This window comes from Nomascus leucogenys, chromosome 4, assembly GCF_006542625.1.
Source record: "Nomascus leucogenys isolate Asia chromosome 4, Asia_NLE_v1, whole genome shotgun sequence".
Taxonomy (NCBI): Eukaryota; Metazoa; Chordata; class Mammalia; order Primates; family Hylobatidae; genus Nomascus; species Nomascus leucogenys.
In genome coordinates, this window is record NC_044384.1 from 113,510,170 (window position 1) to 113,535,638 (window position 25,469).

A 25,469-nucleotide genomic window follows, 5' to 3' on the forward strand; every position below is an offset into this window, starting at 1 on the left:
GTTCACAACTGAATAAAGGAATAATCACCTCTAAGAATGCCTCAAGAGTCCTCAATATTCCTTTTCAAAGGACTGACATCACCTAGGCCAAAAAGAAAAATAATTCCTTAATAAGTAATTTATTTGTTAGCACTGACCCATGGCCCATGGTTGGGGCAGGAATGAAAAAAATAATAGTGTTTCTCATGTGGGCTGGAAAGCTACCATCTTACCATCTACCTTAGCTGTTGCTCTCAGTTCCCTGGCATGGCTTTGATGAAGATCTCTGACTAGCTCCTGCTGCTCTGCTCACTTGGGCTCTGCTAGTATTTGCCCCACTTAATTGTGTGGTACCTTTTAATTTCCCTTTGTCAGCCGGCCTGCCATCTCCTCTGTGACTTTCCCATGGCCTCGCAGACCTCTCCCCAGCTACCACAGATCACCCCATGTAGCAGGAATGCCAGCCCCCAAAGTGAATTCATCCAACACTTGCTTATTTGGCATTTACTATGTGTCAACTACTGTGGAATAGATAAGTGAAAAAACTTAAAAAATTCCTGCCCTTATTGAGCTTAGATTCCAGTGGGAAGAGACAGACAATAAATAAACATGTAAAATACAGAGTATGTCATATAGTGTTAAGTATTGTGGATCAAAGCAAAGCAGGGAAGAGGTTAAAGAGTGGTGTGTGTGTGTGTGTGTGTGCGTGCGTGTACTGGAGAACTGTCACCCGTGCAAGAAAAGTGCTTCACAACTAGTGCATCTCTTCCATTCCTCCTTTTCCCATTGTCTGTCACACACCCTCCACTGGCCTCCACACGTACCCCAACTAGCATCCCTTCTGCTTACCTGCTGTGTTCCCAGGTTTGGGTATATACTTTGTGGGCCCCTTTGTTCAAAATGCAGGGCCCTTTGTTCAAAAAGTAAGAAGGTCAGGATGGTAACAGCAGAGTATTAAAACAAGTTTGAGGCCTCTGCAGGGCATACATTGCAAGCCCAGGAAGACAGCCCTGCTTGATCCTATTCTACCCAAGATGATAGGTGAAGGCAAGGCCCTGTGAATGTAGGCCCCACACCCTCCAACAAGCCCCAGTGGGAGGTGAAGGGTAGCTGCTGCCACTGCTACGTTCTACAGAAAGCTCAAAGAGTCCGGGTAGAGGAGAAAGACAAGCCCAGGAACCAGTGCTTGGAGGGTATGCCTTTTACAGGACAAGAACAGCTTCTAGAAGGGGGAAACCTGGTGCCAAAAGGGAGAGCTACACAGAAATGTCTCCTGAGTACCTCCTTTGCACTAGACATTGAGGGAAAGAGACAGTGATGGACAGTGCAGGCAAATATTCAGAGGGGTCAAACAAGGCTTCCCTGGGCAGGGCAGACTTCTGCTGTGGAGAGAGAGGATGGGGGCAACTACAACTGAGCAGAGAAGGATGGACAGAGGGGACAGGGAAGGATGTTTATGAGGGAGAAATGGAAAGTTACAGGAGGCAACAAGGAGGACAGTTTGGCTGCTGGCAGAGGATGTACCACCAGGTGAGACCAGAGTGGGGAAGGGCCTCTAGCCTGAAAGCAGTTGGGGGAGGGGGTGGTCAGCGAATGCTTTGAGGAGAAACAGGGACAGGATGAGAGCTGTGCTCTTGGAAGACCTGTCTGGCGGTGTATGAAGGACAGACAGCAGGCTCAGGGCGGCATCTAAGGAGAGGTCATGCTGGTGAGGGCAGGACAGCGAGAGCCTACCAAAATTAGCTGGGTAGAGCTTTCCTACCATCGGCACTGGGTCTGCGCAGATGGGCAGACTTGAGGGAAGGTTTAGATGCACATTTCCAAGCAAGCAACAACACATAAGAAACTACATATCCCTGAGACAAAGTTCTCCGGCAGGATGCCCCAAACCACGTGCATTCCACAGAATCCCTAATTTTAGAAACCAGACTGGAACTTATCTGACCAAAATAAACGTGGCCCCAAATATTTACTTTTGTTATTTTCCTGTTGTGGAGGAAGGAAGATCAATATGGACCTCAGGACATTTTACATGTTCCTCATGAAGTTAATTTCTTAGGGTGCCCTCTTGTACACCATTGTTGGAAAAACTGGCAATTACAAAACAAGGAAGTCTCCCAGTAAAAGTAAAAGCTTTTGGCATTTTTATCACACATCACTGTTTTTCAGTTTCTCAAATATCAACTCTGGACTTCATAACCCTTCGATTTCCTTGTACACATGGATAAAAAAAAGTCTTCCAATTGTGGGACAGTAACCATAATGAACAGAAAAGCAAATGGCAGGCCTAGAAAAATTTATTTTCATCATATAAACAGGACACACAATAGTCTTCTCTCTTTAGGCCGAATAACGGAAACGGCCTTAGTATGAATCATAATAAACTGAATTCTTCTCTTAAGAGTTTTAGGACGAAGAAACTCTCACCTTGGACTGGGTTGAATGCCATACGGCAAGAGGTCTGTTGTCCTCACTCCCAGTTTTCAAACATAGAAACTCTTCTCTGTTTCGTTTTGTTTTAATGAGAAGAGTAAAATAGAAGAGTTTATGCTTGTAACATTCTGCTCCAAACAGGCATCAGCTCTCATGCATACTCACAGATGTTTTGGGATTAATTGTGAAGATGTCATCCAATTGTATGTTTGTGTTGTTCCCTTCCTGCTATCATGGCTCTGATAGCCTAAATGAGTGATTGAATACTGTGTGAATTTTGCATTGGTTTATAAGTGTGTTGTTTCATTAAAAAAAAAAAAAAAAAAAAACAGAGAAAAGCAAGGAATATTTAGAAGGCTTCTTTGTATCAGCTGACAGTTAATCATTCAGATGGAAATACGCACATTAAAATGTCATTGCCGACAGCCTATAGTTTTTAACGGTACAATTTGAATTCCCACAACAGTATATGGCTTTATAAGAAATGTTTAAGAAATGCTCTAAAGTTATTTGTTCCTTAACTTGGAATTTCATAGGGTATATAATACCTTTATAAATGGAAAAATATTAACAAATGACCCTAAGAAACCTCTCTTGATAAAATTGCATAAACCACATATTTCAAAATAGACACCACATGCTGGGGACTGAACATGGAATAAGAAGTACCATGTGATTCTTCCTACACAGAGTTCCACTCTGCCAAGATCAGATATTTTAAGAACGCATTTGAACTATCAGTTGGGATGGCAGTTCTGTGGAAGTCTTCACAGCATTTTCAGGGTTTCCCAAACGAAGAGCTCAAGGCTCCTCTCTCCAGCTGACTACTTCAATGTCACTCCAAGAACACCAGAAATGTGGATACCACCCTCAGCTTTTCCTCCCGCATCTCCTACAGCCAGCCAGCTGCCAGGCCCAGGCTCTTCTCCCCATATGCTCAGCAGTCATCCTGTCCCACGCCACTGTCCCTCCCTCCACGGAACCTTTGCAACAGTCTGATTACAGGTTTCTCCTCCCCTAGAACGATCTTTTCTGAAATGCAGATGTGGTTAGGCCCCCTTCCTGCTTACAGCCCCTAGTTAGCTCTGCATGGCTCAGACTGGGTTCTTGTCATGTTACACAAGATAAGGTAACACAGGGTAGTAAAGGAAGCTTGGTGAACTCACCCCTTACTGTCCCCAGTGGAAACACTGCCCTGCTTGTCAAACATCCACAGGCCTGAATGCCAAGCCTATGGGCTCTGAGCCTGTGCTGGACTGCAGCCTTGAAGGTAGCCCTCACACAGAAACACACTTAATGCTTCAGACCAGGAGTGGCAAGGCCCTTGTTGGTGACTCAGCTGTGTTCCCAAGCTTCCCTTGCCAATCCCTTGTTTGGAACCTGGAATGCTATTTCCCACAAATATCATGTAATAAGCAGTGACAAAGTGCCCATGCTAGCCCATAAAGGCTGATTTAATCCATAACTCAACAGAGCCACATTTGCAAGGAAAAAGAATGGTGGTCTGTTTAGTAAAGACTTATCTGGCATCTAATGTAAGGAAGCCTGCTGGCTGCTTTAATAAAAAGACACTCTGAGCTGAGAAGGAAGAATCTCCCCATGGAGTGGAGCAGTAGGAGATCCTGGCCCAACTGTTGTCCTGACATCTATCTTCCCATTAGGAATCTTACTGGTCATTCCTGTCCCTCAATTGGGGGCCTCAGAGTACTGCTTCCCAGGTCACACAGGCTCAGTCTTGGGACAGGCCCTGCCTTCATACTCCACAGAACTGCAAGCCTTCTGTTTGAGGACAGCATTCAGGAGTCCAACTCAGAGAGTAACTTATAGGGGCTGCTAGAAGTGGCTGCCCTCAGGCTCCTTTGTGTGGGTACTCTTTATTTTTTTTTTTCCTCGAAACAGAGTCTTGCTCTGTTGCCCAGGCTGGAGTGCAATGGTGTGATCTTGGCTCACTGCAACCTCCACCTCCCAGGTTCAAGTGATTCTCCTGCCTCAGCCTCCTGAGTAGCTGGGATTATAGGCATGCACCACCACGCCTGGCTAATTTTTGTATTTTTAGTAGAGATGGGGTTTCATCATGTTGGCCGGGCTGGTCTCAAACTCCTGACTTCATGATCTGTCTGCCTCGGCCTCCCAAAATGCTGGGATGAGAGGCGTGAGCCACCACGCCTGGCCCTGTGTGGGTACTCTTTGGAGGCTGTCCCAGTTATTCCTCCTCCCTGCAAGGAGAAGTCTTCATTCCCCATGACCTGGGAAAAAGTCTTCAAGCGCATCTTACCCTGCAGAGGCAAGGCCCAAGACAACAGGCACCAAAAGAAGAAACAGTTCTCCATCCTTGCCCCAGGATGACCCGCAGTGGGAACACCACTTCCTTACAGGCGGTCTGGCCCCTTAACACAGGGATGAAGCCTCATAGACCTCAAAGAGCCATAATAGTTCAATATCAGCACAAAAGCTGCATATACTGTTTGTGTTTGTATAAGTGTGTGTGTGTGTGCGCACGCGCATGTGTGTGGTAGTTAGGGTGTGTTTCTTATATCCACCATCTTCCAGGTGCTGAACTAGGTACTGGGAGAAAAAAACAGTTACATAAGGAAAAAGGAACTATTCCTGTCCTCAGGGAACTCTCAAACTAGTGGGAGGAGACAGATACACCTCCGACGACCTATAATACAATCTCTAAAGTTGAGGATGGCTATGACATGGGTTGAACAAGTCTGGCAGAGCAGACACTTGTCCCTTACATCCTTTGGCTCCTTGTCCTGACTGTGGAGGAGACAGGGGCCACTGCTGTGAAGGCCAGCCAGGCACAGCTAAGGCCTGCTCTTTAGATGAGAGCAGTGGAAATATCTGGGACAGCATCCAGTCTCCAGCATCCTTTTCCTCTGGCAAGTCATTTAGCCAGTCAGAAGCTAGACTCTGTTATCTGGGGGGAAAATGGCCCTGTGCTGCCCGCTGCCAGAAGACGTGAGGAAAAGATAAAACGATGCATAAGAAAGTACTAGGACAACTGTAATGGGCAGAGGCAGGGGAGGACTGTTTCTCTACTCTTCCTCTCTGGACTCCCCTCTTTCTCCCGTCATGAATGCGCTGACCTATTGAGGCTCACAGAGGCCCAAGAGACCCAGGTTCAAACCTATAGGTGATAGAAAGGACTTGGGATGGGCTGGACCCTGGCCTATAGGGCTGAGGAAGTACAGGGGAAGCAGGTCTCACAGGTGGTTTGAGAGCAGGGAAGAACCAGAACTGGGATGAATTATTAGATCCTCTTACACCTGAGTGAGTGAATCAGACCAAGCCATTTGCCTCATGCTATATAGCAAGTGAAATGCGTCCACATTAAATCCCCTAGAGCTACCGAAAGCACTACTATGGGTGAGAGTGGAAGTATGAGCTTAAGCCAGACACTGTTCTTCCCTAACAAAAGGTCACTTTTTGAAAATCCTACTTTTTATAAGGATGTTCGCAGATTGAAAATACCATTAGTGCCTGGCCCTTTGCCATCTGTAGGCTCAAGTGAGGAAGAGCAGGAAACTCCCACACGCCTCCTTTAGGGCACCTGGCAGGGCCTCTGCAGCCTCCCACCCTGATGTTAAACCATCAGGGCAGATGGTGGCCTGGGGAAACACAGCTGATCTGTGGTGCAGTAAAGCTACAGAACTACCAAAGCTGCCAATTAAAAGGAGGAGAACTGTTTCCTCCTAATGCAGTTGCAGCAGCTCACATTCCTGCTTCCAGCACCAGACAAGTCAACTCCGAAGAGGCTGCCCCCACAGTGCTCAGTCTCACCAACACCTGGTGCACACCAGGGCACATTCCATCTGCTGAAAGGAAGGTCTGGGGATCTCATCTCTGCCAACAGTCCAGGCTGGTTCTACCCTCAAGACAAGGTACCCAAGCATATCCTCAAAGTCCTCAAGTGGGGATCGCAAATCCCTGCCTTCATCTAGCAATTGTTCCTCTGAACAATTTCAGAGCCTCCAGAAGGAACCAGCCCTGACAACATCTTGACTTTAACCCAGTGAGATTGTTTTTTTTTTTTTTTTTACTTCCACCCTCTAGAACTGCAAGAGAATAAATTTGTATTGTTTTAAAAGCCACTGAGTTTGTGGTGGTTTTTTACAGCATATATAGGAAGCAAATACAAGGCCCCATCAGAGACTAAGAGAAGAAAACATCCCCAGGGCCTCCATAATTCCCTATCCTTTAAAATTAGCTCTCTGAGCTCCTGACTTTCTAGCCAGTTCCCTTCTCCAGCTATCCTGTAGGCTTTCACTTGGCTTACTCATGCAAACCCAACTTTCTTCTCTGTTTCCCCCAGGGCCCAGCCAAGCACAGCTCTTGGAATCCAGGAGAGGCCCCAGGAGCAGATGCTGATGGAGACTCCATTATCCTGAGGAAGGGAAACCCTGGCCCCCTTTCCCATTCCATCTCTGCTGATCCTTCCTCCGCTGTAGGCTTCTTCCTGCTAACCAATTCTCCAGCTCTTGAAACTGCAGCCTTCCACCAATTCCTCAACTTCTCCAGGACCTGGTTTTGGATTAGAAAACACCTACTATTATTAAGTAATCCTTTCTGGAAATGGCCCTCAACACCTGCCTCACCTATTTCCTATTCTGGTTTCTACCTTACACTTCACTTTTTAAAAAAAGTTGGAGGTGAAAATATATTCAGAGAACCTGTCCTCCTGTCATGTTGTGTTAATAATCAACTTGAGGCAAAATTCCAATACTGTTTTTCTGAGAAGGGAAAGCTGTAAATTCTATGCTGGAAACTGTTCTAAATATTCCAAGGAGAGGGGTCCCATCTCAGAGCAGCTTCTTGAGAAGGAAAATCCTCTGCTCACAGGATCCCAAAATGCAGCTTCTCAAGAGAGTCCAGGAGTCTATGATGAAGCATCTTCTATAGTATAGTTTCCAAACTTTAAAATATCAATGGATAGCCTTTTTAAACAGTAATTCTTATAAGGACAGTTAATATAAAACACAAACTGAAAAGAGCTGCTTTGTGGGGGGTAGGGGGAAGGCCCTGGTAGCGACTAGGGGTCAGGAAGAACTGCATGGAATCCATTCAGCCAACAAGAGATTTTCAGAGCCATTTAACAACCACTATTACACAGAACTTATTTATTATATTACATATAATCTTTTTAATGATAAATAATCCCATTGCCACAAATTCTATTACAATTAAAGGCAAACACGACTCCCCACAATGTCCCTTAGTGTTTTCTTATGCTGCAGGGCCTGTTTCCCCTCCTAGAGTGGGAGTCCTGGAGTAGAGAACAGTGTTCTCAGCAGGGGGCCCAGATCACCTACAGTTGGAATGTTTGTTGGGTGAAGGAATCAAATTGTTTCCAAGCTCCAGGCACTGTCGTTTATTTAAGCCTGTATCAGATGCAAACAAGCACAAAACAAAACTCTACCACAATTAAAGAATACAATCCCTTAGAGTTACTATAAGGAAACATCAGTTTTGCTTTACCCAGATGAAGTCTGTGATCATATTAAATCAAAAGAACATGTAATGGGAGAACTATTGTGAGAACCGATTAATATGAACATAGAAGGTGATTGAAGGATAGAATGAAAGAGTTCTCTAGAAATGCCAGCCCAGATGACAATTCTAGAGGCAGACCACATTTATAGGCTAGAGAGCTCCAAGAAATACAGAAAATGCAAGAAGGCATGAGAAATATTTCACATGAGGCCACAAGGACCCCAGCTTTCTGGAGCAGACACAGAGACTTCTAAAGCTGGCAAAGGCCTTGGCTGGATGAGACAGGCAATGGGGACAGGCTGAGTGGGTAAAGGAGATGCACAAATTAGACTTTGTGGAATTTCCTGATACTAGATAGATTTTTGAGTTCTTTAATAAAGTTGCAGAGAAATGAAGTGATGTGCACAATATCAGAGTTGGCTGGTTAGAGGCAGAGAGAAGACTGTACCTTAGGCCCAGGTCCTGAGGTTTGTTATCTTATTCAGTGAGCAAGCATGCATGTAACTGGGTTTATTTAGCATATGCCCCTCCTTGGGCAGCCTTCTGTATGCTTCCTATTTCCTCCTTGCCTCTGCTCCTCATCTCCCCTCACTTAGAATTCCCTCAGATCTTCCTTTATCCCCTACTTGTTCTTATCTTTTAAGAACTATTAATAGTTCTACGAAACTTGGAAATTCTTTGTGAAAACTCTAACCCATACTTTTCCTCCCTAAATCCTGCTACACCCTTGGGGTCCTTGGCTCATCCAGCAATTTTCTCCGATATCTGTTGTCAAACACAATCACAATAAATTTTATACTTTATTTATTTATATATTATTCAACACATGAATGCTCATATCCCCAGTGCCTGGATACTCAAATTAAGGTTGAAGGAATTAAAGAATGAACGTTTCATTGCTGATAGTTTGTGGCTGATGGCAGCAGCTGCCTGATGCTTCCCTTATATCCCTCTGAAAGTTCTAAATAAAAATTTGATTACTGAGTGACACTGTGTACTAAATGGAAACGTTTAATAGTAAAACTATATCAGCACATTGTGGTCTGGCATTTGCTGTAAGGCTACATTTCCAACTAGATTACATCAACCTAATAAGGTCTAAATTTATTCATCTATATTGGGATATAATTTAGGACAATTTATCAGCAGATAATTTTCTAAATAATTACAATGAAAGTGCCTAACACTCTAGGGCAAAAGATGTGCCATAAATATTAAACAGCACATACAAATGCTTTCTGAGTTTTCATTTGTATATAAACCAGGAGGAAAGCTCGCTTTAGCAAGATTATTCATACCCTGCTAAATTCTACTATAAACATGTACATGTGAATATGTATCCTCTCTACCACTGGATTGTGAGCTCCTGAGGGAGCAGACTGAATCTTTGCTCTGTCCCTCCTGTGTTTGTCCCTGTCTGTACTGTGCTCCCACCCTTACCCAGGCGTAGGACGTCAGTGCTCAGTTAAGTGTCTGCTGAACAAATGAATGAACAGACGAATATGTGTACTGCCCATTCAATAAAATACTCTGTCCTTTTCACCTATAAAGCAACAGGCATCAGTCCAGGGTCACTTGGAATTTCCTTATACCTATGACACTAGAAAGATGTGAGGAAGCTGGAGAAAACCCGCAGCATGTCAGTGGAGCAGAAAGTAGCAGTACACCCAGGTACCATCCAAACTGCCAGTGACTCATGGCACCCAGATTGTTGATGCCTCCCCTCTAGGCCTCAGTTTCTCTAACTCTGATCCCATCTAGCATCACCTGTCCTCCTGCCTCCCTGCCAGGAGGGTTGTGCAGAACAAACAAGGGGGTTATGGGAAAGTACTCTGTACATTATAAAGCACTGTATTAGTTTTCCAGGGCTGCCATATCAAAGTACCACAAGCTGGATAGCTTAAAACAACAGAAATTTATTGTCTCTCAATTCTGAAGGCTGAAAGTATGAAATCAAGCTGTCAGGAGGGCCATGCCTCTTCCTTGCCACTCCTGGTTTCTGGTGTTTGCCAGCAATCCTTGGTGTTCCTTAGCTTGTAGATGCATCACTCTAATCTCTGCCTCTATCATCTTCTCCCTGTATGTGTCTGTGTCTCTCTTCTTCTCCTCTTCTGAGGGCAGCAGTCATATGGGATTAAGGGCCCACCCTCCTCCAGTACGACCTTACCTTAACTACTTACATTTGCAATGACCTATTTCCAAATAAGGTAACATTTTGAAGTACTAGGGGCTAGGACTTCAACATATCTTTCTGGAGGACAAGATTCAATCAACAAGTACCATGTGAATAAAAGCATCACAGTAAAAAAAAAACCCTGAAATAATGTTAGCTCGGAATAACTCTAAAGCTAGAAAAATACATTTAAAATTCTGCTTCAAGTTATGGAGAATTAGCAGGTAGTGAGGAATAATGGGGCCAAGATTCTGGTGAAGAGAGAAATTCAGAGAGGTCTGCCTGGGATTTAGGGACACTCTTCCTGTTGGGATACCTGCCACTTCTGAAAGAGTCTGAGAAGCTGAACAGCACTTTGGACAGCTTGTGAGTAAGGCGGGCTGAAATTGGAGTTCCATTCTCCAAGGGCTATACCCAAGACTAAAGGTAAACCACAAGAAGTGGACTGGTTCTCAGAAGCCCTCTCAATCTCTGAAAATGAAATCACAGTCATACCAGATTCATAGTGCCCCAGGTGCGTGCCAGAGACAAGTATAAATTCTCCCTAAGGAAAGATAACATCATCAGAGGCCTCAGATTATTTCTAGAAGTTTTCACTATTATGTCTGACACTTAATAAAAAATAACTATGTATATGAGGATATAAGACAAGATGAATGTATTATATTCCAAGTAAAACAACAGGCAATAGAAACAGCTCACAAAGGCTACAAATAAAGGTGTTATTAGATATGGGATTTTTAAATAAAAAAACTATGCTTAAAGAGTCCAAAGAGGTAAAAGATAAAATTGAAGTTTCTCAGAGAACTAGAAACAAAACAAAACCCAGCAATTCTAGATTTTAAAAACAAAATAACTAAAATTAAGAATTCAATATGGGGGTTTAATAGCACTTTATAGCTTGAAGAAAAATTAGTGAACTAAATGATAGGTCAAAAGCAAATATCTAGTTTGAAACTCAGAAAGACACAAGGATAGAAAATAAAGATGAGAGGGTAAAAGATAAAGGGGTAGTGAGAAGGACTAATAGATATATAATTAGAGTCACAGGAGAGGAAAGAATTGAGTAGAAGACATAGCCAAGAATTTTTTAAAACTGAAGACATCAAACACAGATTCAAGATCTTAAATGGATGAACCCCAAATAGATAAATAAAAATAAAACTATACCCAAGCACATTATAGTAAACTGCTCAGCACCAAAGACAAAGAGAAAATCTTAAAAGCAGCCAGAGGGGAGGAAAAACAGATCAATGGAGTAACAATTAGATCAACAATTCATTTAATGAAAATACTAAAAGCCAGAAGACACTAGAATATCATCAAAATACCATGAGAAAATGTCAAAACGTTTAAGGAACGAATAATAATGTTAAACAAACTCTTGGGAAAGAAATAACACTGGCTGGGCATGGTGGCTCATGCCTGTAATCACAGCACTTTGGGAGGCCAAGGCAGGAGGACTGCTTGAGGGCAGGAGGAGGTTGAGGCTGCAGTGAGCCTTGATCACACCACTGCACTCCAGCCTAAGCAACAGAGTGAGACCCTGTCTCTTTAAAAAAAAAAAAGAACATATATATCTTACATAAACTCTTCCAGAGAACAACAACAACAAAAAACACTTCCCAACTCATTTTGCAAGTCTAACCAAACCATGACACAAAAATCTGACAAGGACATTATAAAAAAGTGAAATTATAGTAAAAAATCCTTCTTAGGAGCAAAGCCTTGAATAAAATATGAGGGAACTAAATCCAGAAAAGTATATGAAAATGATAATATGTCACTAGCAAATTAATTTTATTGCAGGAATGTAAGTCATCATATTAACAGAATAAAGGGGTGAATCAAACGATCATATCCATAGATTCAGAAAAATAATTTGATAACATTCATCATCCATTTATAATAAAACTCCTTGCAAACTAAGACTAGATAGGACCTTCCTAAATCTGACATGGTATTTACAAATAATTATAGCACATAGCATACTTGATGGTGAAATACTGAAGGCTTCCTGCTCAGATCAAGGATAAGACAAGAATGCTTGCATCACTACCTCTATTTAACATCAAACAGGGAAAAAATATGTAGGGGAAAGGAGAATAATTCACAGAATTTTGATGGTATGTGTAGAAAATCCAAAAGAATCTGCAGATAAATTCCTAAACAGTTGGGAGATATATAGTTTGAAAATATAATAAACATTTAGAAAAGGAAAAGTTTTCAGTTGCAATTTACAATAAAACCAAAATATAAAATATATAGGAGTAAATAAAAATATGTAACAAGACCTCTACACAGAAAATTCTAAAATGTTATTTGGAGAAATTTTTAAAGCTCATAAATAAATGGAGGGAAATACTATGTTCATGGTTTTAAAGATTCTATACTGTGAAGACCTCAATTCTTCCAAACTCACCTACAGATTCCACCCAATCTCAATGAAAACCATAGCAGTTTTTGTTTATTCATTTTGTAGAAACTGGAAACAGATAAACTGATTTTAAAATCTATATGGAAATGCAAAAGACCAATAATAGACTTGTCTCGCTGGATACTGAAACTTATTATACAGCAACAGTAATTAAGAAAGTGTCATTTTGGCAAAAGAGCAATGTAATGGAATAGAAAGCCCAGAAACTCAGGCACATACATGTTTACCAGAGGGAGACCAACGTTGGTAGGTTCCTAGAGCAATATTATCCTCACTCTCTGTGTAATCCCAGAGAAGTTCTTCCCCTTTTTGGACCTCAATTTCTTCATCTATAACATGAGGCAGATAGACTACATCACCCAAATTCTGATTTGAAATGAGAATAAACAGATTAATAAATCCTTCCAGATTGCAGGTCTCCCCAATTCTCATTTCTACTCAAAAGCAAGACAATCTTCTAAGGAAATCAAACAACATCCCCCCTCTGTTTTCCAGGTTAAAAAGGCAGGGATTTAGGCACTGTGTCTTGCTACCTACTAATTTTAGTCCAAAATATTCCAGCCAGCCTGAATATAGAGGTCATGGCCAGAGTCTTGCACTGTTTGCTCATTTAGAAGGCATGTAAGGTAGTGGATAAATCAGGTAGAACTAGGTTTTAAAATACTGTTTTTCTTTTTCTTTTTTTGAGACAGAGTCTCACTGTCACCCAGGCTGGAGTACAGTGGCACAATCTCAGCTCACTGCAACCTCCACCTCCTGGGCTCAAGCGATCCTCCCACCTCAGCCTCCTGAGTAGCCGGGACTACAGGTACATGCCACCACACCTGGCTAATTTATGCGTTTTTGTAGAGATGGGGTTTTGCCATGTTGCCCAGGCTGGTCTCAAACTCCTGGGCTCTAGCGATTTGCCTGCCTCAGCCTCCCAAAGTGCTGGAATTACAGGTGTGAGCTGCCACATCTGGCCAAATACTGTTTTTCATTTATACACTTATCAAACTACTTCTAATCAAACTATCTAAGATCTCTGAGCCTCAGTTTCCTTATATGTGAAAGGAAAATTTTTGTGAAGATTAAATGGAATAATGCTTGTAATACACTTAGGACAGTATCTACCACATAGCAATTATTTAATCAATGGAAGCCATTGCTGACAATATACTAGAGCTGGGTATTGGGGCTATGATGATGAGTAAACAGGATGACAGAAACAGCAAACTAGACTTGTGAGGGTTTAACACATAGTGCCTAATGTGTGGCTGATGCTCAATAAATACTAATGGAATAGGCAAGTTACTAACTTGCCAGGCTCTCACAAAATCCTTAAGAGTCAAGGTCTGCATGTTTATAGTGCCAAGTTCCCTTCAAAATAACTGGATTCCAGTGCAATTTTGCCCTTGTTATTACTGACGACAGAACTCACTCCCACGTCCCCAGTACCGCATACCCCCCAACACACACCTGGCCTCGGCTAGCATCGTTTCCCTTCCTTCCCATCCTGAACACACAGGGGTGCCTCAGCCTCGTGTGGTCATCTTGTGCCTGGGTGGCTTGCAGCCTGTGTAACACCTAGTTTGTTTACTAAGCCTCTCCCTCACCCAGAGATTCCTTAATTCAAAATGGCCTACAAAGAAAAGATTTCAAAAGCAACAAGAGGCTGGGTACTACAAATCCTGTTACTTCAGACCTTACACTTCAGGCCTGAAAACACATGCCTGGAAGGTAAGAGTGGCCAGGGCTGAGTGCAGGAAGGAACCGGCCTCCCCTCCACTAGGGGAAGCCATGCCACTCTTACTCACTCCTGGGTGGACCCCACTTGGGGGGCTGTGAAAGGAGGTTAGGTCCCCTCACTCCCTCCAAAGACAACATAAATCAGGATGCTTTTAGAGTCACAGATGAATATGCAGAACTGTAGTTAACTGAAGAGGTTTTCCTAATGACGGTTTTTGACTTCTAAGTGTATCAGGACCAGGCTGGATGGAGTGTAGTGGCGCAAACTTGGCTCACAGCAACCTCTGCCTCCCAGGTTCAAGTAATTCTCCTGCCTCAGCCTCCTGAGTAGCTGGGACTGCAGGCGCCCGCCACCACACCCAGCTAATACATTTTTGTATTTTAGTAGAGATGAGGTTTCACCATGTTGCCGGGGCTGGTCTGGAACCCCCGAACTCAAGTGATCCACCCACCTTGGCCTCCCAAAGTGCTGGGATTATAGGCGTGAACCACTGCGCCTGGCTGTCCTCCTTCTCTCTTTAGCGAGGGTTACACCTGCCACCCAGGTATGTAGACAACTTCCTGATTCTTCTGCCACTCGTCTTCTTGCCCTTCTCAGAAAGAGAATCTGAAATGCAAACCCACTAAAACGTTCAACCAGACAAACATTTTTCTCCAATAAAAATCCCTGTTATTTGCCAAAGGTTCTTGTTGGGGGTTCAGTGGAATTAGAAATAGCTACTCTGTAGCTAATCCAGATAAAGAAGGCTTCATTATTCCCTCACCCCTCAGCCTTCCCTGTGTAAGCTCCACGGCTCTGCTTCCCTCAAGGCTCTGCACTCCCACATCTTGCAGGCCCTGCTCTTAATTCTCTCCCAGTTTTCACAGAGTAACAAAAGGGAAGTCACCACTCTGCAGCCTTGACTCAGTTCTGAAGTTCCAAAGGCAATGAAAATTGTTACTTAAAGGTGTGAACTTCCCTAGTTTGTAAAACCTGAAGGGTACTATCCTCTTAACTTAGAGCTCAGTCACCTTGGCAAACCACCACACTGTGGAAAAGCTCATGCAGCAGCGACTGTAATCCCATCTGGGGCTTGCCCTCTGCTTTGATTTCCTGAGTACAGCAATAAACCAAGTCAATCTTTTATGAGAACTGTTTTGAAGGAAGCAAGGGCATTAAGTGACTTAAATGACCACATGTGCACACTCTAAGGTCTGCATTTCTTTCTGTTTGTTTTTTGTAAGGTCTACCTTTCTGTTAGCACCCCTGAAATATGGGACAACAACATCCTCCAGCAAATCCATTTACAGTCATAAACCAGGGGCAGATGCCTGCCTTCCCACAGCAGGGGAAGCAGAAACCTCAACCTTGGAACCACCAGAGCTTGGCAAGAGCTGTAACCCAGGGTCTTACCTCCCCCAGACAGCAGGGACCACATTCACATGTGGTGAGCTCACACCTCTCTCCATCACCCCATGGCCCCACCCTATGGAATGGAGTAATTCAGACTCTATGTGTTTCCCTGGGACAAAGAGGCATTTATTTCAGTGGGAAGCAAACTTTTTTCGTGAGAATACAGCCCTGAATTTTAGAATCAAAGCAGATAAAAAGAAAAGCTTGATTTTATAATATTTTATAGCTAACTTTTAAGAAATATATTTAAATATACACTCCATGCAGATTATTCATAAATACTGTCTACTTCTAATGAACTGAGAAATTTTACCAAATTACCTTTACCATGAATTCAACTGGAGTTTAGCAAGTAAAATATTCATACTGGTTTTTTTTTTTTTTTTTTTTTTGAGATAGGGTTTTGTTCTTGTTGCCCAGGCTGGAGTGCAATGGCGCCATCTTGGCTCACTGCAACCTCCGCCTCCCAGGTTCAAGTAATTCTCCTGCCTCAGCCTCCTGAGTAGCTGGGATTACAGGTGCCCACCACCATGCCCGGCTGATTTTTTGTATTTTTATTAGAGACGAGGTTTCACCATGTTGGCCAGGCTGGTCTCGAACTCCTAACCTCAGGTGACCCACCTGCCTTGGCCTCCCAAAGTGCTGGGTTTACAGGTGTAAGCCACTGCGCCAGGCCAAAATATTCAGACTTTATACTAACTATTGTGTGGTTACTATGTGGCCTAGAACACTGCTAATACTTTACTCACATTACCTCATTGAATCCTTACAACAACCCTCTGAGAGAGGTATTATTATTCTCCTCATTTTACAGATGAGAAAATTGAAGAATAGAAGTTAAGTCACTTGCCTAAAGTCATATCACTAAAAATGGTGGAGCTGGGATTTGAATTCAGGCAGTCTGGCCCCAGTGATCATGTCCTCATCATTCTTCCTAGAATGTGAGAACAGGAATGTGTGATACCATTCACTTTGTGGGAAATTAATGTTTAATCAACATACCTTTACATCAGCATTAGTTCATGGGCACCACAATCCTGAATTACAAGCAATAGTGACTCGCTGTCTCCTCATTCCCTCCCCAAAGGTGGGACTTGGCCTTATGGCCCAGCTCAAGGTCACACAGCTTCATGATCACAGAGTCTGTGGTGGAATGGGCCAGAATTTCTTCCAGCAAAAGGATAAGAAAACTGAGGTTACCCATCCAGGACTATTTCTTTCCCTCCTGCTGCTGACTAAAGGAACACTACCACACCGGGAAAAACAGGAAGTTGGTTACCAGATACGCCAGAACAACAGCTCCACTGTTAAGAGCTACTAACAAGAAGCACAGTCACTGCCATGTCCCTGGGCCTCCTGCCTGGAAGGAAATGGCCAGCTCCAGGGCAGTGCTGGGCAGGCCACAGGCAGCCTGGGGTGAGCCCTGAAGCCCATTTCTATGAAACAGCCACTTGGCCACCCTGAAAGACCTGCTCAGCCCCAGGATCTGGGAAGAGCACCCAGGTTTATTGGGCATCTGCTATGCCAGTGTTTGTTCATGATCCCAGTCCCACAAATGGAAGTTGGGTATCATTTCCATGGCAGAAATGAATTTGGCACGGCTTGGAGAGCTTCGATGATTTGCTCAGCCAGGACACCACAGGGGCAGGGACTGGAACCTGGCTTTGTCTACCTTCAAAGCCTTCAATTTGATGCATTTTTCATCATGCCATGCTGTGAAATTTCTTTCTTGAATTTAGCCAAAAGGGTATCTTCATTTTTATTTAGCCCAACAAAATAAAGAGAAACACCAATTAATTGGTATCGGTTTATTTAAAGAAAAACACTTTATGTAAAATTTCAAATTCTAAACGGGAAAACAAAATAGCTGTAGTAATTACGACAAAGACTAAATATCAATATTGAGTAAAGGCTGCATATATACGGAAAAGAATAACCCAAGACCACTCCAACAGCAATATGAACAGAAATACCAATCTCTAACAAACTTGGACAATTTTCAACCTCACTATTAATCAAAGAAATGCGAAAATAAAAACAATGTACATTAGCTCTTAAGTTGGCAATTAAGAACGACAGAACACAATGCTGGTCCAAGAACACACTGCTAGTGGAAGTGTAAATTGTTATTATCCTTCTGGAAAGCAATTTAGTAATTTGCACCAAGAGTCATAGATGTGTTTGTACACTCCTTTACCCAGTAATTCAATTTCCTGTCTATCCTCAGGGATTAATTTAAAATATGAAGAAGCTATACATGCAGCATAGATACCTTCCTCTCTGCACTGCTTATAAGTGGCATAAGCAGAAAGCAGCCTAAATATCATACAAAGAGGGAATGGCTAATAAATGTTGGTATATTTAGTCAATAAAATATTACCCAGCCATTAAAAATAACGGTGACAGAGTCTACGTAGCAAAATGAAAAAATACAGTTAACTGCAACATTAGGAAAGAATAATTGAGATGAAGATATTAAAATGTTATGGAGGGTATATCAATCAAAATACTGTATGCAGTCTCTTCTTATAGGCTTAACATGCATTTGCCATACCTTCCACTTTCTATTAGGTGATTTTTTAAAAACAGAAACACATTTGGAATACTCTTGCCTGCTGTGATGGACATTCGCCCACTTGGCGGGGGCTACCAGGTGGTGAGTTTCCAGAAGTGAGCCTGAAGGGCGGCTCACAGCATCCCTTCTTTCATGTGGTTTCCAGGCAGCGTTTGTGCTGTGTTTGTGTTCTGACCCTACAAAGGGTACTTTTGTTCCATTAACCACTTGTGGTTTAGCTGCTACACTGAGGGTTATGGGGAAGACTATGCAAACTGAACTGTAGAAGCTTTCAGACTTCTTAAAAACAAAACCCTGCAGACTTTGTTTGTTTTGCATCTCAGGAGCATAGGGTCGCATTTACCATGTGTGATAGTTCCTGGCACACCACTAGCAGTACCTAGGCAAATGCCCTGTATGTATACATGCTTTTATTTCCCTTTATCCTCACAGGTCACCTCCATTCCCCTCAACCCACAGGCAAACTTTCTAACGTGCTTAAAGTATATCTTTGTGTTTACAGGAGTGCTAGAAAAATGTGCATTATACTTTTCTGAGCACTTATTTTTAACTTATAGAAATATTAGTCTGTGCATCTCATTCTTATTTTTTCCACTAAGCGCTATGTTCTTAACATTCCCCCACACTGATACACGTACAGTCCCTAACTGCTGTGTGATAAATACACTGTGGTATACCCCCACCCAGGGCATTTAATGCTCTGTCCTCTCCCAGCCTGTCACTCTTTCATCCTTTTCTCCTTCACCTCCTCCACTCATCCTGCACATGTGCCCTATATGCATATGGATGAACAATATCAACAGTGTCAAGTGAACAAGACTCAAGTTCTTTAAGTCTCTTAATTTTTTCCTTAGAGAGAAAATTGCACTTGACATTTGTAGTTTTCAAGAATGTAATTTTCATGTATTTCAAGAAGTCTCTGTGATAACTTTAATAATTAAGAATGTATAGGTTTAAAAATGCCCTTAATTCCCTTCATTCTCCTCCCTTAGACCTATTTTGAAGCAGCTGCTTTTAGAAGGGCCATAAATGGCCACCTAAGACCCTCAAGGTCAGAATCTAAATTCCAGAGATGTCAGAAGGCGGCGGCTGCAGTTTGATGGCATGATTTTGTAATTTGGTATCACTTAGGTCATGCTTTGATCCTAAAATTGACACTTGAAGAGCCATATATGTCTCAGCAAGTGCACATACCAGGAAAGAACGAAAGGAAGTGGGGGTTTTTGGCAGGGACAGGAGCAGGGGTAATGTCCCTACTGGGCTCTATGCCCTAGCTGTGACCCCTACCACAATAAAAGCTGTTTGTGACTGTAACTCTCTTTAGTCCTGCATTTTACATTCAACAAAGCAGTTTGACACAGACGCCTTCGTTTGTACCTCATAACCACTGTGTGTGGGCCAGAGTGGGTATTCTCAGCTTTGGTTTAGGAGGGAAGGAAAGGCTCAGAGGGCGAAGTGACTTTCTCAGTCACAAAGGCAGAAAGGAGTGGCAGTGACAGTCCAGCCTCAGTTGGTGAGATTGTCCCTTACCCTCTCCCCACTACTAGAGTGGGCAGCACAGCAGCACACTTTGCACTCTTTGGGAATCAGGTTCCTAAGAGTCTGTGTCTACCAGGGCATCAGTGGCTCTTGTCCTAAGGGACTCTGTGCCCTGGAGATCGTACTGCTACCAGTTCCTCCCTCCCATGACCTTGGGGAACCATTCAGGGAGGCACCAATGAAAAACAGGAGCCCCAAAGGGCTGGCTCCTCCCTGCTTGTGGTCATCTTTTTTCAGAGCTGGAAAAGATCTTAGGAACCTTATCCAGCAGGGTTCTGGCAGGAAACAGATGGCACTCTCAAAATAAGTAATTTGAGAAGACTTTAATAAGGGAAGCATTTATAGAAGGGACCGAAGTGCAGTGGTCTGGGACCAGTAACAGTGGCCCATTTACATGCCTAGGCCCAAAAGGGTGAGGAAGGAGAGGCTGCTGGACCCCTGAGACAGAGCGCCCTGTGGAGAGGGCTGCCTGCCAGGCGCCCAGACCTTTGGTGATGCCACAGGGTGGAACCAGGAGAAATCAATACTTCCTCCGATCTCCTGTTAGTGCCCCCCACTGGGCAAAGCACACAATAGGGGCCAGGAAGCAAAGAAGCCCATTCATAGAGTCCCCACTGGTCAGCTTCCAGGGCACAGGGTAGGACAGAGAGTAGATGTGGAGGGCAAACAGAAAACATCCGGCACAAGAACTAACTAACCCAACCCTCCTGACTTGAAAGGTACTGCGCCTCTGCAGGGGAAAGGCCTGGCCCAGAAAAATCAATGGGCGATTTGCAGAACTGAGCTGAGAACTCAATCCCTGGGTGCCAGTCCGTATTCTTCTCTCCTCTTCATTGGATTTGAGAATATCTTCTCCTATAAGCATGACTCAAACCTGGAAAAATATCAGGCTTTCAAATCAGCTGGAATTTGTTTATTTCTCTTTTATAAATGGTGTATTCCAAAGCTACTTCTCCATGGTACAGTTCCCAATGCCTGTGCTGTTCAGACCTGTGTGTTACACCTTGGACATGGGAGCCAAGCTTCTCACAATCTAAAGAAACCACAACTCAGAATAAAACACCTTGCAGCAGGTATAGGTATGCAAACACAAGTAGGTCTGGAGAACATGTCTGCACTTCTGCAGTGCCCAGCTGTGGCACAAGGAGGGAGGGGGGGAAGGACGCCTAGCTCAGCCAGTCAGGCCCCTGGCCTTTGTGAATTGACAGAGTATTCTCCCAGCCTACTTACATACAGAAATAGCTGTGCATTGACCCACGAGTTGCCCAGGCCTGGAAAAATACTCCAGGATATTTTAAAAATCACATGTTCTTCCAAGTCTTTTAAAACTTGACTGGAGAACTGGCTAGCTAAAAAAAGAATGAATCATTGAGATCCTTTTTGTAGGCATTATCTGAGACAAATTCAAAATCAAAGATCAAAATGTTATTTGACTCTTAATTTCCTTTATATATTCTAAAAACCTTGCCCCCTTTATGAAGTAAGGCAGGCTTCCCAATTCTTTGGATAACAGGCTTGTATCAGGGAAACTGTGAAAACACTAACAATGATTAATCTTATGTAGATATTAGCATGATAGCTCTGTAACTACAAAATTAAAAACACCAGAGCATTTTTGCTCAGCTTTTTACTTTTTATTCATTCATTCCATCTTTAAATGTTTTCTGAGTCCCTGTATTTGAAGCTGTGGGCAGAACAAAGTGTAACAAGACCCGGAGAGGCAGCGGGGGGGTCAAATCACAAAGGAAGGTTCTCCCATCTTCTTCTGTTTCTTGTAGGCAGTGAGGAGGCACTGAAGGCTTCCAAACAGAGGAGTGATTAGACTGAGTCATGTTTTGGCTAGTTACTTGGAAAGATGGACAGAGTAATGATGAGGAGACCTAGAGGCAGGAAATCTAGTTAGGAGGCTGTTGTAATACTGCATTTAAGAGGCAAGGATGGGCAGCAAAATGACTTTCCCAGATCAGAGAAGGAAGTAGCAGAGATTTGGATCAGGTCTGTCTGATGCAACAGGGAGATATGTCCTGGCCATGTGGGAAGAAAGGGACTCCTGGCCACTCATACGTTTTCTCTATAAAAAGGGGGCTGAGCAGAGAGCCACAGGCTGAACACCAACGCTCTGGTGAGCTATGCCATTCCCAGGGTCTAGTCTCAGTCTGGCACTCACAGATACTGATCTTTGGGAGCCCGGGATGGGCTAGTTCTCTAGCCAGGGAGTTGGAAGGGGACCTCTTGCCCTTGACAGGTGCCCCCATTTATCATCCAGTGGGTCACCACCTCCTGGTGAGCCAGTTCTCCCTTGTACAGCTCTTCACACTGAGAAGTTCTTTCTCATCTCAGGTGAGATCAGTACCCTAGGGTCTTCCATCCACTGGGTGGGTCCTTTCCTCAACGCCTGATAGAGTGCCCCACTCCTCCTTCTCCTGGATGCCTAAGAAGGGGCCAAGTGCAGACCCTTCCTCAAAGGGAACTAGTGCTAAATAGCCAAGAAAAGAACCCTAACCAGCTTGGCTCTTCTCAGCAATCTGGCTTGCTTCTCTGCTTCAGGTGCAAATGTCACATAATTAAGTTCAAAGTTTCAGTGAAAGGCTGCTCTGTTCTGCTGGCAGTCTGACAGGCAGCCAGCCCACAGAGCCAACTTTATCCTATAGAATTCTTCATGTTAAGGAGATTTACTATCCAGCCTTCCAGCCTTGGACAGGTTGAAGAAGTCCTGAAGCCACAAGAGTGTGCAGCAGGGATCTTGTGAGGAGGGGAGTGCCATCTTGGTTCTTTTCTGCTTACACTGTAATAGCCACTGCATGAACTGCTTGAATTAGTCAATAACCTGGTGGCAGTGGCAGTAAAGTCTGGCTTGGTGACCTGGTACCAGCCGGAAGCAACTGCACATGGACTTGGCAGGAACCCTGTCCTGACAGTGGCAGTCGCTTGACCCACTGTAGCTTCTCTGGGGAAGAGTAGAAATGCAAGGTGGACAAGAAGAGGGACTCCTGGGCTTTTGTCCCCAAGAAGCTCTGAGCTTGTGCCTGGTACTATGAAGACACCTCACAGCTCAAATTGAGAGGAGTCTCTGGCGGGGGTGTGGCAGAGTGCGGTATATCCTTTGCTGACTGTCTGCCTGGACATGTTTGTGATAACCCTTGTGATAGCAAGGACATCCTTGTTTGACCCTAAGGTCCCAAGAATTACACAATAACCTAAAGCCACTACTGAGGAGACAGAAGACCCTTATTCATCAGTCCTGCTCAGGTCCTGGTCAATGAATATAAGTTCTCATATCCTGTGTTACCAGAATCTCTCCCACCCCCTGCCCCAGCTTCCAAAATCAGCCTCATACCTCAGGGTTCAAAGCTGTTTTGCTGCAGCAGCTGTAATAACAGCAACAAGAAGGCCTCTCAAATGGACCGCTGTTTCAAAGTATGTGCATACATATTCCCTCATTTGTCCTGACAACTGTCCTTCACCTCTTACTAGCTAGGAATGAAAGGTGTAGCTAACAGCAGCCTCCTTTTCCAACAACAAAGTCTGCATCAGGAATTCCGGCAATCGGACCAGCTGCCCCTTCCCAAGTCCTCTCCTCCATCTTTTCATAGAACGCATGCTCTCCACTGTGCCCTTACCCTTGGCTTAGTATACCAGTGGGCCAAGGTCTGTGCTTGGCTCTCTAGCTGCCAGATAATGAGAAGCCCACCACCATCTCGAAGAGCCTCAGTCTCAAACAACTGAAGCCCACCTGGGACCAGCACCACCATGTTATTCAACTTCAGAACGGCGTTTCTTGGAGCACGGCTCACATACTTTTCACTGTAGATGTTGCCCCCTAGAGTTGTGCAATACTGTGCATCTGAAACTCTCTGAGTAACGTATCGGAAAGGATGTGGGATCCAGTGAGCACTTGCCACAGCCACAGGCCTGTGTTGAGGAAAGCAGCCACAATGTGTGCTGTAGTTAACGAGTGACTGGTGACCCCTGGGGCAGCCTGGTGTAAGGCTGTCTGACTGCAGTGTTGCTCAATGGGAGGCCACTGACCCACCCAAGATGTTGCCTCCTTGTTGGGGGTTTGAATGTGAGATGCAGCAGAAGCAGCAGAGACAGCAGTTGGAGTGAGAATACAGACAGAGAAGGAGAAACAAGAGGAAGAAGCGGGCAAAGAGATTAGCTTTCCACATCTGGAGGAATCCCTAGGGAGGGGAGCCATGGCTGCCCAACTCTAAAATGACGGCATGATGGGAGGTCCCTAGGAGGATTCCTGGCATATCCTGAACAATGAGGTGCCCACAGGCCCGCTGGGAAGTACAGAGACCCATGGGGAATGGATTATTTGTTGCTGTGACCCATACCAAGTTTCCCTGTGTCCTTAGAGATCTTCACAAGGAGCTCCCATCCCCTGGGGCAAACTAGGTAACCTCTTGTAGGTTGAAAGAGCCTGACTAGAATAGTGAGATATTATTACCAGAGGAAACTAAGCTTCAAAGAAATGCAATGACTTGCTGGCACAGACACTGATGGCCACTGACCCATCAAACACTCACTCTTCTCCCTTCCTAACAGAACGCTGATTCCTTAGGGATGGCAATCTGCCCAGCTAAAGCTTTTCCCTGGCTTACAGATAGGTGACCATGAGACATAGTCCTGGCCTGACATGTAAGCTGAGAGTTTCAAGAACAGCATTTGCTCTTCTGAAATAGGAATTGCTCCTTCCTCCTTCTCTACTTTTTCCTCCTGCTTGGACCCCTCAGAGGAGAGGCCTCAGAATGCAGCAGCCATCTTGCAGCCACGAAGATGAAAGCCACATACCAAGGATAGTACAGGCAGGAAGATAAGAGATGAGTCCCTGATGTCACCATGTCAGCCCTGGACTGATTCCATCCAGAATTCTCACTATGTCAGAAAGGTAACTACCTACATATTTAAGCTACCTGTGGTTGGGTTTTCTGATTTTTGTGTAGCTGAATACCCTTCTGGTTGGATACACCTGCCTAAGTCACAGAGTTGCTGGTAAATGGCAGAGCTGCAGATCTAACCAAGGTCTGTTCAACTCTAGAGCCTTCTCTGCATATTTCCATTGGATGGTACCACCTCCTGCTCTCAAAACAAGAGGTCTGCAAAGTAACAAGATGCTGCGGGTAAAGCACATGACATATCATAGTAAATGCACAATAAATATGAGCCACTGTTATTTAGGTCAAGTATTACTATATTAGGTCTAAGACTAATTGCTCATCTGTTTTAGTGCCTTAGACAGCAGAGAAAATTTGGGAATTCACAAAGAGGTGTCTCTGTTTCTGAAGCAGGGAGAATGAGGAAGGGCCAGGTTTTTTGGTTTATACAGTGACTGGGAGCAGAGGGGTTGTGTACTGAGATGGACTACCATTCCCAGAGGCTGCCTGTACCCCTGGGAAGAACAGCACAGACACAGAGGCCAGAGTGAACCCTGGCATGATCAGTGGATCTGAGTTCTCCCTTCCTGTTCTTGACCTGGACCCAGGTCCTTTTGGAGCATACATAGAAAGGCAGAGGCCCTGAGATGGGGGCTGAGCAGGTTCAGTTGGGAGCACCAGGCACTCTGGCAAACTCACACATTTCTCTTCCTGCACAGACTACTAATGTTTACTAATATTCTGTAGTCATTAAATATGATGTTCTCAGGCTGGGCGCGGCAGCTCACACCTGTAATCCCAGCACTTTGGGAGGCTGAGGCAGGCAGATCACCTGA

General features: G+C 44.1%; 1 protein-coding gene across 1 annotated transcript in view; it reads right to left on the reverse strand.

Annotated features, from left to right (window-relative positions):
* Positions 1-25,469, reverse strand: part of CTDSPL (CTD small phosphatase like) — a 128,147-nt gene that overhangs the window by 57,743 nt on the left and 44,935 nt on the right. The gene's annotated exons all lie outside the window — the stretch shown is intronic.